The 17,742-nt window shown below is 35.5% G+C and overlaps 1 protein-coding gene across 3 annotated transcripts in view; it reads right to left on the bottom strand.

Moving 5' to 3' along the window:
• Positions 1-17,742, bottom strand: part of LRRC4C (leucine rich repeat containing 4C) — a 795,171-nt gene that overhangs the window by 431,292 nt on the left and 346,137 nt on the right. The gene's annotated exons all lie outside the window — the stretch shown is intronic.

The raw sequence follows: 17,742 nt of genomic DNA, 5'->3' as shown, positions 1-17,742 counted from the left end.
TAATATTGCCTCTTTATCTGTTTTTCTCTAAAATTTAGTTTATTATGAGGGATGTATGCAGTTATTAATGATTCCCAGTATATTTACATTTGTTTTCTTTAAGTCCATTGTCTACTATTTTACATTATATTGTTCATTAACAATATGGAGGTTTATATATTTTTAAAACAAAATTCTATCAAAGCATACATTTCTGAATTCTGTTTTCAACAAACTATTTAAACTACTTAAAAATATATTTCATTTCCCTAAAGCACCTTTAAAATTTTCATCTTGTATAGATCAAAATATAATAAGAATATGTTATTAATGTAACCAAATGTGATGACCAAATGTAAATAATTAAATTTTGACAGCTTTCAAGATTCTTCAACCAAGGCAATATCCTACATTGCAAAATATCATTAAACCAAAGAAAGCTGTACTTTATTTTTTTTTCCAGCATTTTACTGATTCAGTTCTTGATTTGGCAGCTAACAGGGAAAAAATGTAAATGTAATTTCTTACATTCCAGCCTTGGGAAATATGTCTTGGGAAATATTGACAATAAAGCTACAGTATGACTAAGTACCAAGGACTGTTCAGTAATTTCCTCCATTACTCAAAAGCTTTCAGTCAAAATGAATTACTTAATGGGCATTGCCATCAAAAATGGTAATAAATACACATTTAATTAGAAGTTATCTCACTCAGTCTAAAAAAAAAATATTGATATAATGAATTCTAAAAGTGTTCAGCATTTTAGGGAAGGATAACATTTTGATAGTTGAGGGACACTTATGTTATTTCTAGGGACAATTTTTGTGGGAATGTTTTATTTGTTTTGTTTTTGGTAAGCTTAATCTAAATTTTTCATTTTTTTTTCAACTGTATGTCTCATCGAATCCTTAGTGATCTCTGAGCTTAATTATTTGTTTGCAAAAATTTCATTAGTTAGCACTGATGATGCACAGAGCATATAGGTGTGATGAGCTGTATGGAAATGTGATGAATAAACAAACCAACAAACAAATGATGTTACCTAGTTGGATGACAACAATTGGGCTAAACAGGCAACAACAGGCTAAATAAGATACATCATGTAAAAATACATCATGATTCAAAGAATAAAATCACTATTGCAAATACATGAAAAACAATGAAGATTAATGATAGATCAATTACTCTTTTGCAATCTCAACTATATTTGCATGTGGTCCTTTCAACATGAATACATGATTACTTAAAGACAATGGTATGGAGGTTCATGATTAAATATTACTAATAACTTTTTTTTTCTTGAAATGGATTATGTGGACCCTTATTAATCAGGACTTAGACCTGGGGCCAAAATGGCACTGATCATCATTGTGGATGAACTCTGGTGGAATGGGATGGGAGGGGGTAGTATATCCATCTGTGTTTTTAACCTCTCAATGACTGCAGTATTCTTCTGGATTGACTCTTGGAATTGTGTGTGGTTGACACTGTCTTGTGCTGCTCCATTTCTCTGGAGATGATTCCAGTCTGTATTGATAGGGCAGAAGAGGTTCAGCCCATGGTACCTGCTTTGTGGGATGCCACAGATTCTATTATCTCCCCTCTCCTGTTTAACATTTACACAGGCTGAGGTTATCTCACAACATGGACTGAGGTATCATCACTATGCTATCATCAGAATTACATCTCAATCTATGTGCTATGGAGGTAATGTCTCAGTGTCTGGAAAGTGTGGGGGTTTGAATGGAATACAGTAGGTTTTGGTTCAACCTTAGCAAGACTGGCTTTGGATCCCAGGGCTCTTTGGTTCTGAGGATTTTCTATTTCTGAATAATTTATTAAACAGAACCAATACACAGTCTGGGTGTGGGATAAGGGAAAAATATGAAATGAACCAGATGCACAATTTGGTGGTCCTTCTAGACTCACAACTCCTGTTTGAGGGACAGTTGGCAGTTTTGGCTGAGAGAGCTTTTGCCCAACTTCATATTGTGCATCAGCTGTGTCCTATCCTGGACCTGAAAGTGTTGCTCACAATCACTTATGCTCTAGCCATCTTCCAAATGGACTAGTGCAATATATTGTACATTGGCTACCCTTGAAGAGCATAGCGAAGCTTCAGTTGCTACAGGCAGTTGATTGGTGCACATTACATCTATGCTATACAAATTGCATTGGTTGTTAGTCTGCTTCCAGGTATAATTGAAGGTGTGGGTATAGCCTACAAAGCCTTTCATGGAATGAGGCCAGGTTATTTGAGGGACTGTCTCTTCTGATCATGTCTACCCATCCACTGAAGAGGAGGCATTCTCTGAGTTTTGTCCATTAAGGAGTATCATTTGATGAGGCTCAGCAGAAAACTTCCAAAGGGTTCCTGCCAGACATCAGATTGACCCCAAGTCTTCCATAAGATCTAAAAGACCTGGCACTTTAAGGAAAGGAATCATAAGATACAGGTAAGCTCATGTATTGGCTATGGTAATTGTTATGGATAGATCCATTTTATTACTCTGGCTGCTGTTTTATGTGTTTATTTGTTTTACTTTGTTTTTTTTTAAATATACACTGCTCAAAAAAATAAAGGGAACACAAGCAGAAGACATCCGAGATCTGAATGAATGAAATAGCCTTATTAAATACTTTGTTTGTTACATACAGTAGTTTTGTGTTCCCTTTAGTTGTTTGAGCAGCGTATAAACTACTGTATGTAAAGAAATGGGTTGTCTAATATAAATTGATTGATTGAACGAACAAATAAATGTATGAGATGTTTAGATGTTTTATACATTTTGACACCCCCCACACATAAATGGTTGCAATCTTTATTATGCAATACGATTGATATCTGCATTGATATCTGCATTCCAGATTATGCCTAATGCAAAAAACCACTAAAATCAAATTCTCCAATAATTCCTGATTTTAGTCGGTTTGAAATTCAGGGTTCAACTGGCGAAAAGGTACAAATAAGTAAAAATCCACTGTTAGACTGTATTTGTGTAGCAAGATAGATTTCCAATTAATTGATAATGTAGCTATTTTATTTTTATTTTTATTTTATTTTGATTTATATGCCGCCCTTCTCCGGAGACTCAGGGCAGCTTACAATGCATTAAGCAATAGCCTTCATACTTTTGTATATTTTAAAGAAAGTCAGTTTATTGTCCCCACAAACCGGGTCCTCATTTTACCTACCTTAGAAAGGATGGAAGGCTGAGTCAACCTTGAGCCTGGTGAGAATTGAACTCGCAGTAATTGCAGGCAGCTGGAAGCTAAATACTATCTTTAACAGTAACATTAGTCTGCTGTACCACGCAGGCTCCTGAGTGTATTCCTTTGCATATATCCACATCAGTGGTGGGCTGCTTCCGGTTCTGTCCGGTTCTATAGAACCGGTAGTAAAAGCGGCAGGAGGCTCCACTCACCCGCCTGGACATAATTGATGTTCTGCGCATGCGCAGAAGCGTGTGCGAGTGAGCGAAGCAAGAGCGCCACACGCTCCAGTTGCGAACCAGTAGTAAAGGTAAATAGAACCCACTCCTACTCCACATATGGAAGGGGGCGAGGGAGAGAGAGAGAGACAAACAGTACATTCTTTTAACAAGATGAATTCATGTTAGATTTAGCTGTCAATCACTTGACACTTTTGGGAAAAAGGAAAAAAGTCTATTATTGGTAATAATAGAAGTTAAATTATTTAACTGGATTGAACCAACAGCCACAGAAATCAAAAAGTTGTTTGTTTAATCTGAAGCCTTCTGAAAATATACTCCTAATGTAATCTTTATTCCATATAGCAGCATTTACTTTTCAATGCAAAGACACATTTTTGGTACATTTTTTTTTGGGTGTGCATGTGGGGCATGCAAGATTTGTAATGAGCTTATTAAAAATACAACACTGTTAAATGTCTATTGCACATTGATTTAAAAAAAATATATCAAAACTTAGGCATTTATTTTACGCTGATCCATTTGTTGAGAATAGCTGTGCCTAGCATCTTAGAACTGCTGGTAGGATATCAGTAGCTATGGAAACACTGCTAGGTGATTTATATATTTCCAAATGTCTAAATTTCTGGCATAGTAGAAGAATATGTATGTGTATGTGTCTCTCTCTCTGTGTGTGTATTCTTTGATGTGCATATTTATCAGTATTAAAATGCAACTGCTTGTGGTGACTGAAGGCAAAAGAACCTGCATTAAATATTAATGAGGCTTATATTTATATATTTTAAAAAACCAGCAATCTTTCATATCAACACTTAAAATGCAAAAAAAAAAAAAAAAAAAAAAGTTTTCCCATGTCCTACCATCTGCCATTCTCACCCCCCCCCCACCTTGCCCAGAAAATATTTGCTATTTGTAGCAGTCACTGTTTTGGAAAACAAATCTGCCAAGCAATTGGAACCATGGGAAAGGGTGGGGGGAATAGAAATGAGTGAAGGCCCTGCTGTTGGTTTGCCTTCCAAAAGGCTATTGAGGATCACAAATGTTAATAGGCTTGTTGGGAGCCTAATTTGTTAATGACTACAATAACTCAGTAGGAGATAGATCAAATGAACATAGGAACCAATCCAGAACTGAAGCTTTGCGGAATGTTTTTTTTTTTTTTAATTGTTATTCTTATTTCCAACCCAATGGAATGTTGGAAATAATTTATAGAAAGCAGGGTTGTACTCTCTCTCTCTTCAGCATAATGCTTCCCCCCCCCCAAAAAAATGAATAGAATGGGATCAAATTTTCAATGGGGGAAAGAAGCCAGCAAAAGAGAACTCAAGTCTGAAAATGGACTGGTCCAAGCCAAGAGCTATAGAAGAAAAATAATAATAATAATAAAAAAATCTGGAAGGAAATTGCCTAATGCAACCTTACAGAAAAGGCAGTTAGGCAGTCGCTCATAATGTTGCTGCCGACTCAGTTCTAAGCCTACACTATACACTGTCCAGAGTCATATTTTGTGATATAGGCAGATATGTAAATACAACGAATACATAAATTCTCTTTTCTCCTTTGTCATATGATATGGAACAAATCAATGGCCATCTGTCTTGTGTTCCCAATGCACAAATAGATACGAATAACATAGATTCGATGTTGGTAATAGGAATTGAGGAGAAAAAACCCAGAGGTGCAAAATATTACTTAATTTCAGAGGAAAAAATGCAGATTTCTATAATCCTGTTGGTAAAGGGGTTTTAAAAAATTGCAGAACCATGCTCTATGTGCTTTTAAATCTTTTTTTTTTAATGAATATTGTCCTTTAATAGGATATTGTTCTTTACAACCTACTCAACACTTGTGCTATGTAGATAAGTTCTCATGCATTTCTATTGTGGTTCTTATTCTTTCTGATTAAGGAGAGCTTGCTTCAAAATGATGCTCTTACAACAGCTAGTAAGGAAAGTGGCGAAAGCGGCGGTGAAATCTAAAATTTGTTACTACCGGTTCTGTGGGCATGGCTTGGTGGGTGCGGGGTAATGTGACTGGTGGGTGTGGCCAACTTTTTTTTTTTTTTACTTTTAAAAATATTTCTTTCTACAACCTTAAGAGGTTGCAGAAAAAAATGCTTTTAGAAGCCTCTGATGATTAGGCAAGTCAGCTGGAATCGCCAGAGGCTTTTAAAGTCATTTTTTTTCCTACAACCTCTTCAGCTGAAGAGGTTGCAGAAAAAAAATGCTTTTAGAAGCTTCTGATGATGAGCTGAGCCGCACGATCATCAGAGGCTTTTTTTTTTTAACTTTTAAAAGCATTCTCCGAACCACCTGCCACCATTGCTACTGGATTGGGTAATCCGGTCCGAACTGGGAGCATTTCACCCCTGGGCAAAAGGGTGTCTTTCTGGATCTTTCTGAAGACACCTTGGTTTCCAAATTTCAAAATTATTCTAAAGGCAAGGCATAAAGATTGAACTTTTCACCTCCGGTGAGGAAAAGTGAACAGCCAGGTGAAGAAATGAAGAAAGTAGTGAAGAAAATAGACATAAGAAAAAGAAGCAACAATACTGGTAGTTTGAAAGTAAGATAGGAAACAAAAAGGAAGAAAACTTCAAAGAAATTGTAAAATAATTCCTCAACATACGTGACAGCTTCAAATTGGATATGGAAACAAGCTCTGAACTCTAGCAGCTCACCAGACATTTTGTAATTCTATTCCATCTTTTATGCAACTGCATAAGTAAATGCATTTTCTGAACTTTGCTGCCCAGCAGATAAGATCTGATTTTATCCATTTTAGGCATACATTTATTTATCTACTTTCTACTGTCATGAGTTCCAAGAGAAACCATTAGCACATCATGAGATATGCATGAATATACAACCCAATTATATGGTAAAATTATATGGTAAAATTTGTATCTTTTTTTCTGAATTATAAAATATAGTTTGCAACTAAAACATCATTGAAGTATATTAGGAAAATATGCATACAAAATGCTTGAATTATTGAAATGTGCATAGAAAAAACGTATTAGAGGAGAACCAATAAAATTCCCATATTGGAATAATGCACATAAAATGCATGTCTACTGTTAAGAATCCCTAAAAAGAAAACAGCGTACTCTTTGCAAGTCATAATGAAGTTTTTTTCCACTTCTTTTCACTTTACCCAACTAAACATTCCTCATAATTTAATGGAACTTCTTAATGGAAAAATGGATGAATGAACTTGTAAGATTAAAAAAAAAAGGCTGGATGCCTATGATCACCATGATCCCACCTAAAATAAAAATAAGGCCTTGTATTTCAAGATGGTACCATTGTATGATACAACTATGTTCTAGAGTTTTCTTCAAAAGAAGTATAGGAAGTCAAAGATGAAGAAATCTTTACTTTCACCATCAATACAGTTTGAAACTTGGGGAAAACATGCTGTAATATGGATAAGAAACAAGTAAGAGATTCACAATAGTAATACTGAAAATAGTGATTGCTTAATAGATTGATGTGGTTATAACTGAGATAATTTTTTTAAAAAAATGAAATATGTAAAATTAAAATGAAGTCCAGCCTACCTTGAATTCCTTCTATTCTTAACTCCCACTAGTTTCTTGATCATTAGTAGTTCAGATTCTTGTAGAGAGCTTAAGTTTATAACACATCTTTATACACATTTGAACTCCCTGGATCTCCTTATTTCTCTGGTGCTTGGCATTAATTATATCAATAGGTTTAAACATGCTTAATTGCATTAGGTTATGATACATCAGTATTAAAGCAACATCCTTCCACAATTGTTTTGTTTTAATTTTACCAGTGTGCAAGTCATGTTCTCCTGGTTTTACGTTATTTTACTCATGATCTTTAGTTTTACCAATTTTTCATTTCTTTTACCACTTAAAAAGAAATGTCAATGAAATTCCTGGAATTTTCCTGTGCTTATGTATGTGGTGGTACATAAATTAAAACCTCACCCTGAGTCTCCAGAAAAAGTCAGAAGGGAAGGAAAAAGTGCCTAAAAGGCAAACATAAATAACCTGTTCCTCAAAATGTTTCAAAAAGAAAAAAAAAGGACAATTCCCAGCCAAATAATATTACATAAATAACAGTGGTTAAGTAAAATGTCTGCATTTTAAATTTAGAAAAACAATATGTTTAAAAAAAAGATTTTGCCGAAGTCAGAATATCTAGATATAAATTAAGCATGCTGAGAAAGATAAAACAAAAAGCAGAAACCCAGAAATGAATGCATAAGATATTTCAAAGCCCTGTCACATCAAACACTTATTACTGTTTGGAGTTCTTTTTTAACAATATTTTTGCCTATTGTGCTATTATGCCGCCCCACCCAAAAAGGAAAGAAAGAAATGTAAACCAAAATGCTAATAAGTATGAAGGGCTAATGGCAGATTTATTAACTTGTTTTTGTTTTTAGATTTCTCCCTACATTTAGAAATCTGCTGGGAAACTGACAATCAGATGGCTGACAGCAATCCTTCTGCAACTGTCACCTTCAGCTATTTTCTCTGTTATTCTTCAGCCAAAGTGCAACATGTTTTCAGCCTTCTTTTATAAACAATTTAATGTGGAGCTCGTGCATTTTCTCCTTGGAGACATAGGTGTCCCTGATGCAGCTATAGCTTGTAGATCTCTTTTGCGCATCTTTTGAGAAGTGTTTATTGGAATTAAAATGAAAACAAAACCAGGTCATAATGAAGTATCACGGAAGGAGTCATATAGCTGACCTTAGCTGATCTTGAAAAAGCTAAGCAGGCTCAGAAGGAGTTAGTAATTACGTGGAAGACAACCAGCAAATTCTAGGATGCTAGTATCCACTGGGACTGGGATTTTTCAAACAACAATAAATTAAAACCAAACCCAGATCCCAGATCCCAGAGGATACAATAAAAAGTCATCTCTATTTTGTTGCCTAAAGTATTACACATATATTTTCATGTTTTGTTTTTTCTTTCTTTTAATCCTTAATTTAATATCTCACTTTGGGAACTTCTGGTCTTTCCTTCTACATATAACTAAAGAGAAACTGGTTTCTTTAATAAAACTCACTCCAGATATTGATCAACTATGTCATTATATACAAAGCTTATATATCATATAAAGCTTATAATCAATACATTAAATGAAAGAGAAATAAGGAGCATTACTTTTTACTGCATTATTTTTGTTTTTTTCTATTTCATTTTTTAAAAAGGTATCATAGATGTTCCTTATTAGAAAAGAAAAAAATATATTATTGGGCCTTCTGTGATCTTGAAATATTTAAATAATAATGCATTATACAGAATTTTTGTAACAAGAATAAAAGTGAAGATTGTATAAACCTTTCAGAATTCACATCACTTCCTGTTGAAGGAATTTATATTTTTAATCATGTCAAAGAATTCCTGCTTTAAAAAAAAAGCAGAGATATAATTCAAATAATGCTTTTTCTTTTCTTTTTTTTTTTCATTATAATGTTATGTGGATCAATTTTATTGAAGGATCCAATCTGGGTCGGTCATGGGGACCAGTCATTATGTCTTCCGAGCTTTCAGACTCATGCTGCAGCCCATTCTCAAGGAACTTCTGTCTGGCAGAGAAAAAAAGTTAAGAAAAAAAGAGGAAAGAAGGGATCCTTGAGAATTTCCACATTGCTTCCCAATAGGTAAAGAAATAATTCCATTTATAATAAATGTTAGGATTACACTATCAAATTTTAAAGGGAAAATTAAAGGGAATTTGGGAAATCAATTTAATTTTCCAAAGTTAAAGGGAAAATCTAATTCATCCTGATCATCTTGCAAAAATTTAATCTACAACATGTCGAAGTCTTTGTCAGTATCCAATGAAACAACCATGTTTACTAAAACAAATTTAAAAATATATTAAAGCACATTTAATACATTTTTACAAACACTAACAAATTTGGATTATTGAATGAATGACCTAGAATCCTGTTTTGATAAATCAATGGGCTAAGATCCTAAAGAATGTTAAATTAGTATTATATCATCTTAAAATACAATTCAAGAAAAGAATGTTGAATTTACTGGACATCTTAAAAGATGTATAACAAGACTATTATGCTTGAAGTGTTGAAAGTGACTCCAGCTCATATATTTTGGCTTACTCTATATTTATAGATTGCTTTAATATTAATAAAATTGAAAACAAACTCTTAAGAAAATAAAGATTAAATATGTAAATGCAATGTAAATTACATTGTGCATGGTTTGAATCCATCACATTTTGGCAGGGTTGAGAGGTCTTGTTACTGTTTGGCAGAGAAATTTGCTAGTGTCTGCTACTTCTAGGGTATAGCTGATATGTCACTTATTTAATTTCTGTTGTTTTGAGAACTTCTGTGGCAAACCTTTAACACTCTTCTCGTTCAACCTATTTGCAAAGAATATTAGTAGTCCATGTCAGCTTTATCAGATGCAACAGAAGGAAGACTTAGAATAATGTTTTTGCTTTGATTAATAGATTTTCTATGACAAAAAATTAGCAAATCAGCTGAGCTTATTACTTCAGCTCCTCCTCCTTTTTTCTCTCCCCCTCCACATTCTTCTTCAATTACATCACAGTTTTCTTCCAAATAACTCAAAACTATCATTTTTCTTCACCACCTAAAACCAACCACAGTCATTATACTTGTGGACCCCTCTAGTAACATTGATGAAAATAAGAGGTACGGTTCTAAACACATTGCTGAAGAACTGCTGTAGTTCTTAGCAGGGGTGGTATTCACTTACTTTTCCTACCGATTCACAAATGTAACCCCATCCACGCATGCACCCGGCCTTCCCCACATGTGCTTTGCTGGCACACGCGCCTTCCACACTTGTGCACAGCCTCAAAAATGTGCCTAAATAGGATGGCATAGAGCTGGGGTGAGTGAGCGGTTTCCGCTACTGGTTCAGGTGAACCGGTCTGAACCGGCTGAATACTACCTCTGGTTCTTAGCATAAAATTAACATTAAGATATTTAAGGTTTCTTAAGTATAGGTGTTAACAAAAGAGATAAAAACATTATTCTAAAATTCTTTCCTGAACAAAATAGAGAAGAAACAGTACATGTATAGATTAACCATTACCTATCAAAGTCTTACATACCCATTAAACTAACTGCCTCCTATGTTAAGATATGTCAATAGCTTGATAATGAACCTCACATATTGTGGAAGATTCCAGCTGCAATCCTCAAAACCTCATATTTCCTGTTAAATGATCAAGAAGCTAGCAATCTGAGAACAAGTGAATTGAATATACAATACAGTGCAAATATATATATATTCTGACTTTCTGTATTCAAATGTCTAAGTATGCAAAATGAAAAGGAATTGAAAAAATACATATATCTTGAAATTTCCTGCATGGCAGGGCCCCTTCTTTGATGAGTCAGAAAGAAAATTACAAATATTTCACTGCATGTTATCAAGACAGAACAGCTATTTTAATCAGAATAGTAAGACCTTGGTGGAAATTTGTAACTGAGCAAACCAGGAAATTACTATTACCTCAAAGAAGGCTTTATCTGAAATATTTCAAAAAAGTTGCCCTCAACTGTTTAGTGAAGTGTAGAATAAAAACCACTCACCTCTACATTCAACAGTAATGTAACATCATAACAATACTCCTTGAAAATAGAAGCAAAATTTCAAGTAAATTAATGGGTCCCTTTATCACAGTTGCTTGTAAAATGCCAATAAACACATTTTTGCAGGCCTGCACCTTCTTGTTACATACTGTATATATCTAACAAAAATAAATCCAGAAAGAATATTAAATCCTCCTTTGGGCCCTTCTGGAGAAAAGCTTGACAGTATGCCACTTCTTATAACTACAGTTCCTATGGACCTGTGCAAAAAGGATAATCTGCTTCAATGAGTTACTTCACACAAGAACCTATTTCCCCTCAACAATCTAGTTGTCTCTGATTCTGCCTCAGTTTACTTTTCCAATAAGCAAGCAAGTTGGAAGAGCATTTAAAAGCAATTTATTAGAGTGTTCTAATAAAGTGGAGTCTCCCTACAAAAAGGGGGAACCTGGAGAAATGGATTACATTTATTTTGATAGTTAGCACAACAAAGAACTTCAAAGCTAAAGTTGATTACTTTAGAAATGGGCATCTGCTCAGTGACTTCACTAAAGCATCCAATAATATGTGATCATAGCCATAGAAAAGAGCCTTGTATTCTGAATAAAATAAAAGAAACATTTGCAAAGGAAAAACATCAATATAGGTATGGGTAAGATACCTTCTCAGCACTTCTCAAGGTTGAGCTGGACCATGTCCTTTGTTCATGGAGACTTAGAACAGCTAAAAATAAAACTGTTATCTACAATGATTTCCTGCCAGTCCTGGTTTCCGAAAGAGAGGCTTTTCTTGAACGTTAAGGCTTATGGGAAATTAGTAGCAATACAATTGAAAAGGCAAATTTAAAATACAAGAAAACCCATGTTAGTTAGCTAGTGCAACAGTTCTACAAAAACCATGTTTCAAATATTACAAAGTCCATCCTGTGTGGCCCTCAATATTGAAACAGAGCTCCTGGGCTGCCTTACTTTATGCTGTTTTATTTTTCTGGTTAAAAGCATATGTTCCAACTCTATATGGAACAGTGTCAGAAGACTCTTTGGTCTAAGCTCTGACTGAAGCTTCAACTGAAGACAAACAATGGAGAGAGAGAGAGAGGGAGGGAGAAAGGGGGAGAGAGAATGGGGGAAAGAGAGAGAGGGAGGGGGGAGGGAAGAAGGCGGGGAGAGAGAAGGAGGGAGAGAGAGAGAGAAAGTTTTGTCTCTTCTAAAATATATTAATATCCCTGGCCAATGAACTTCTACTCACTGGATTTCATCAGATAAATTCTTAAGCAGCCTACCCAACTTGCAAGTAAATATTCCACAAAGAGGAGATGACATCACTGTTTCCAGCAAACAGAAAAAAGAGGGGCTTGACCTGAACGTGTGCCTACTTCACATATAGAATAATGCAATGGAAATAACTGAACTCTTGAACTCTTTTCTGGAAAGATCCACAAATCAACCTTCACGTGAACATGAATATTTATTTGCAAGCTACAGAACAAACTAATCATTACAAATCAGCAGAGCACAATATATATATATATATATAAAAATGGTACTACCTCATCTATGCTATAGTCACTTAAAATTTATCCTGCATCTCTATTGTTTTGCTATGAATAAACTCCCGGTGTTTTAAAATTCTAATATTTTGGTTAGACATAATAAAGTTCTTAAAACTTTAGAAAAGTAAAAAGAAATTTCTGCATCCTAATATAATAGGTATATGTGTGTATACACATACCACACATGCACACACACTCAGAAAGATTAATATTAAAGCAAAGCTTAGCTTTACTTTTTTTTCTAGAAGTTGCAGACGTTCCACTTCTATCTCATTCTCATGTTTTTGCTTTTCTTTAAAAAAAATATTCCTTTTGAGTTGAATTTATAACTCTTGTTGCTGCTGTATGATATTACAAATTATTTTCCAGAGCTTGGCACTCTCCAAACTGTCTGTGTTGCTTTATGCTAGAAAAAATTCCCCATGAAACTCCCCTTTCAAGATGGCTGCTGCACTGTAAGAGTTTCTTTTTTCTTTTACCGACAATCTGCTGATTTCACTGCTAAAGCTGTTTCTTTGGCAGTTCTGCTTCCTGATTTTGAATTGGAACCCAAGATAACTTTTGGACGATCATGCACCCAGTGGAGAAAGCGGGTCTTGAAGGTTCCAATTCCTTCTTGAAGTGATTGAAAAGTCACTAGGCATGTCCAAAAGTTTTATTTTCTAAGTGTGCCAGAATTTTAGCACGGCAACATTCAGGGTGGTGGTGAAAAGACATTAGACTCTCACCACTGGATTCTGTATTTTTTGAATTTGCAAAGTATCTGGAGTTTATTTCTATTCTATTCTCCTTATAATTTTGGATTGCAATATAGAGGAATTGTGTGTGCAAGCGTGCATGTGTGTGTGTGTTTTGTTCCCTGATTAAGGTCCACCAATTAAAATGGCTGAACAGTGGCTGAAAGAAGGGTGGGAAAATATGCAGCTTTTAGCTGAATTTCTCTTACAAAAACTTGATCAAACTTTAATATTTATTGAAAGAATCATAGAATCTGAAGCATCTGGACAGGGTACGACAGTATGAACATAAAAATTATAAACAATAATCCAAAATACCTTTTCCATCGATCAAAAACCCAAATTCACTATCTATTATGGAAATTATTATATTATAATATAATGATAATTATTAAATAATTAAAATACAATTTTATTTTAACCCATTAAAGTACATGTGCCCCTTGAAGCAGTCACATTTTTCTTCAATTCACAGAGACTGCTGAAAAAGATAGCTTGGTTAATGAATAACAGAGAGGTGCTATGAAACATTAAGTCACATTTAATATGTGTGTGAAGCAGAACTGATTACACCTTCCCACAATGGAGAAAATCGCTACTTGTTATAGTAGACATGCCCCTAAAATACTTAGGTTTCCAAAAGGCAAGCATAAATCTATCTATTAGAAGCAAAATAACATATAATTATTCCTACCTAAAATATGTGTTTGGAATAAAAAATTGCTTTTTTATTGCCAAAGGTTTTTTTTAATGGTATGATTTTCCTGGTGTATTATTATGTTTTCTTCAAATGAAAGAAACCCAGACTGAAGCATATTGATTGCAGTGTAATATCTATTACCCAGCTAAATGGTTGCATTGCATAGAAGTTAGAAACTCAGTAAACAAAGCTTTTGTCCATGTCTCCATATCATATCATTGTACATATCTTTGCTGCATTTTATTTGTTTATTTGAAATGGCGAATAGTTCACAATGCTCAAGGGTAGTGTTTGCTGTCTTTTAATTAGAAGTGGCCTGTAAGACAAAATGCATAAACATACAGAGTGCTTAGTGCCACACGACTTTCAAGAGGCACAAAAATTAAATATAACATGTTTAATGGTTTACGTCTCTTCCCATCATACACATAATAAAACATAACACGTTTTATGGGTCTTAGCTTTTCCCATCATCAAGATAGTAAAATGAAGTGACTGTATAAATAGCAGATTAGATGAAAGTCAATGCATTGTGGCTATCACAACAAATGCACTTTATTTAGGAACTTTGCTGTTTAAAATAAGGAGCTTCAAAGGTACAACCACCCTGAGATGAGCTGCGCTTTGTTACATGTTAAATATGTCAATTCTGGCTACCTAAGCAAACATTAGGCAAGACTTTATCAAGGCAATACAACTAACGGGAACATTGGAGAGAGTGACTATATAATATAATACTTCTTAATTTTAACTAAGTCTAAACTAGACCTTAGTTGAATGCATATTTTGGATTTCAAGTTTAATCAACTCAAAACAATAAGATTCCATAGTAAGAGTAGTTCTCTTGACATTATTTTTAAAGTGTTATTTTCCTACACACTTTTATTTGTGTATTAGATGCACCTTCATGCAATATAATGAATACAGATTTATAAAATTCATACTCTAGTCATGTATCAAAATTAATTTTCTCCACAAGTTACAGACCCACTTTTAAGGAGTCTTTGGTGGATATTTTTTCTTCTTCTGTCAGCTAGTGATGCTATCACATTTACCATTGTACATAAATGGTGAGGAGGTGGAGAGGTGGTAGTTTTAAATTTCTGGGCATTTATATCTCGAAGGACCTCTCATGGACTATGAACGTTAACATGCTTGTGAAGAAGGCGCAGAAGAGGCTGTACTTCCTGAGAATGCTCAGGAAGATAAATCTATCTCAGCATCTAGTTCTGTCCTACTATCGCAGCACCATTGAGAGCGTCCTGACATACGGCATTCTTGCATGGTATGGGAACAGCTTGGTAACGGACAAAAAAGCTCTACAGAGAATCATTAAAACTGCCCAGAATATCATCGGGCTCCAGCTACCAGCCCTGGATGACATATTCGAATCTCACTGTTTGAGGAAGTTGCATAACATTCTCAGACTCTTCCCATCCTGCTTACAATCTTTTTGGACTGTTGCCTTCTGGCAGAAGATACAGAACAATTAAAACTCGGACCACACGTTTTCTAAATAGTTTTTATCCCAGAGCTATAATTGCACTCAACAATGAACATAAAGAGCCACCATCAGTGAGCTGTTGGACAGCATTACTTGGTCTGTTGTATGTATGTTTGGGTGGTTTAGGGGTGGGGATCTTTTTTTTTTTTAATTTATATGCCGCTTTTCTCCAGAGACTCAGGGCGGCTTACAATGTGTTAAGCAATAGCCTTCATACTTTTGTATATTTTATACAAAATCAGCTTATTGCCCGCACAAACTGGGTCCTCATTTTACCTACCTTAGAAAGGATGGAAAGCTGAGTCAACCTTGAGCCTGGTGAGAATTGAACTCGCAGTAATTGCAGGCAGCTGGAAGCTAAATACTACCTTTAACAGTAGCATTAGTCTGCTGCGCCACTCAGGCTCCTGCGGTGGCGTAGGGGGGTGTTTGGGGATTGTCATGTATGTTGGATCTGGTCTTTGGGTGTTAAGTGAATTTCGTTGTATGGGTATACTGTGTATATACGTACAATGACAATAAAGTTGTTTGTTGTTGTTGTTGTTGTATTATTTTTATCATCATCATCATCATCATCATCATCATCATCATCATCATCATCATCAGACCCACAACCTTTGTGGCTTAGCAGCCAGGCTGGGAGGGAGAGGGGAACCAGGCTGTGTGAGAGATGGGCTGGCATTCATGCATAGCTTCGCTCACACAAGAGAGAAGAGAAGCCTTTGGGGTTTATTTCACACTCCTTCAGGGTTTTCTGCACCAAAAGCTTTTGCAAAGGGATGGAAAGCCTGAACCAGTGTGAGATCGCTCCCCTGAAGTCTTTTGTCTGTTTGCAAAAGCTTTTGGTGTGGAGAAGGTAAGCCTTTGGGGGCAGGGTCTTGTGCTCCTTCAGACTCAATGACACTGCCCAATGCTCTAAAAGCAGATTGGGTATCTTCCTCAGGCAGCCTCGGTGAGTCAGTGAAGTTGAGCAGGGTATGTGCATCCTATTCAGCCTCTGCTCTCACCGCTCTGCTTTTAGAACATCGGGAGCAGGCAGCTTGGCAGCCTGGCTGGGGGGGGAGAGGGGAAATGGACCACATGAGTGATGGGCATGCTCAGAGTACCACTCACATAAGAGAGAAGAAAAATCTTGGGAGTGCCACTCATGCAAGTGGGGCTATGCACATGCACCGGCCCACTTCTCATGTGGCCCGGTTCTGAATAGACCATGGCCAGGTAGTGGGCTGTAGGGATTGGGGACCCCTGTTTTAGGAGGGGGGGAAGCAAACATAGAGGAGTCCACTAATTTCAATCCTTAAAACACTCTGTACGCCCTAAATAATAACAACACCATTTGCAAGCATAATGCTCTGATGGGATAGAGTTCACAATTGGGTCAACAAATTCTTTGTCTTTCTCTCTCATCAGATTTATCTCTCATAAATCACATTTGAGAGATCCACCCATCTCTCAAATGTGTTTCTGAATGGTGTACAACCACAAACAAAAAACGTAAAATCAATTGAATACAAATATAAATAAAATCATAGGACAATGGACCGGCATCATATACACTGTATAGCTAGGTCCCATCGGATGCTACAACATTAGCAGACAGGACTTAAGTAGGCCCCCTTGATGGGCCTCATGGAACAGGAAGATGTCATTAAAGGGAGGGTGTTAATGTTTAGTTTTGCCAGTACAGTTTCCTGTTGGATCAAGGACTAGTGGAGAGACTTTTTAACTTTGATTGTATAAAATATATTCTCAGCACAATTAAGGACACATTTTTATACTATACAAAACCTTGTCAATCTGGTGTTATGAAAACTGACTGAAACAAACCAGATCTAATCTTATACTTATGCACATCTGTTCTTTGAATACTTACAAGAGTGAATAATCTTTATGGAATAATAATCTTTATGGAAATCATATAATAAATGGGATGGCATTAAAATTTATGCTATAATAAATCAGGTAGTTTTCCAACAACTACAAGCCCCACCTCTCCTCCTTATTTATTTATTAGATTTCTTTGCCATCCATCTTGCCTAGAGGCCACTCTGGGCAGCTTACAAACATTGCATCCTCTTGCAGTGTATCCCATGTGAAAACTTCAGGTCAACATTACCCTGAATGATATAGATATATAATAAGGTCTTTTCTTGAACTACTTTTTCTACCATTTTCTACCAAATCTGTCTAATATAGTCAAGAACTTTGTTGCTGAACTGGTTCACTAATTG

This window comes from Pantherophis guttatus, chromosome 1 (genome assembly GCF_059756535.1).
Source record: "Pantherophis guttatus breed Tessera chromosome 1, ASM5975653v1, whole genome shotgun sequence".
NCBI lineage: Eukaryota > Metazoa > Chordata > Lepidosauria > Squamata > Colubridae > Pantherophis > Pantherophis guttatus.
The sequence above is the reverse complement of the archived record's forward strand: the minus strand, read 5'-3'. Positions and strand labels throughout refer to the sequence as shown.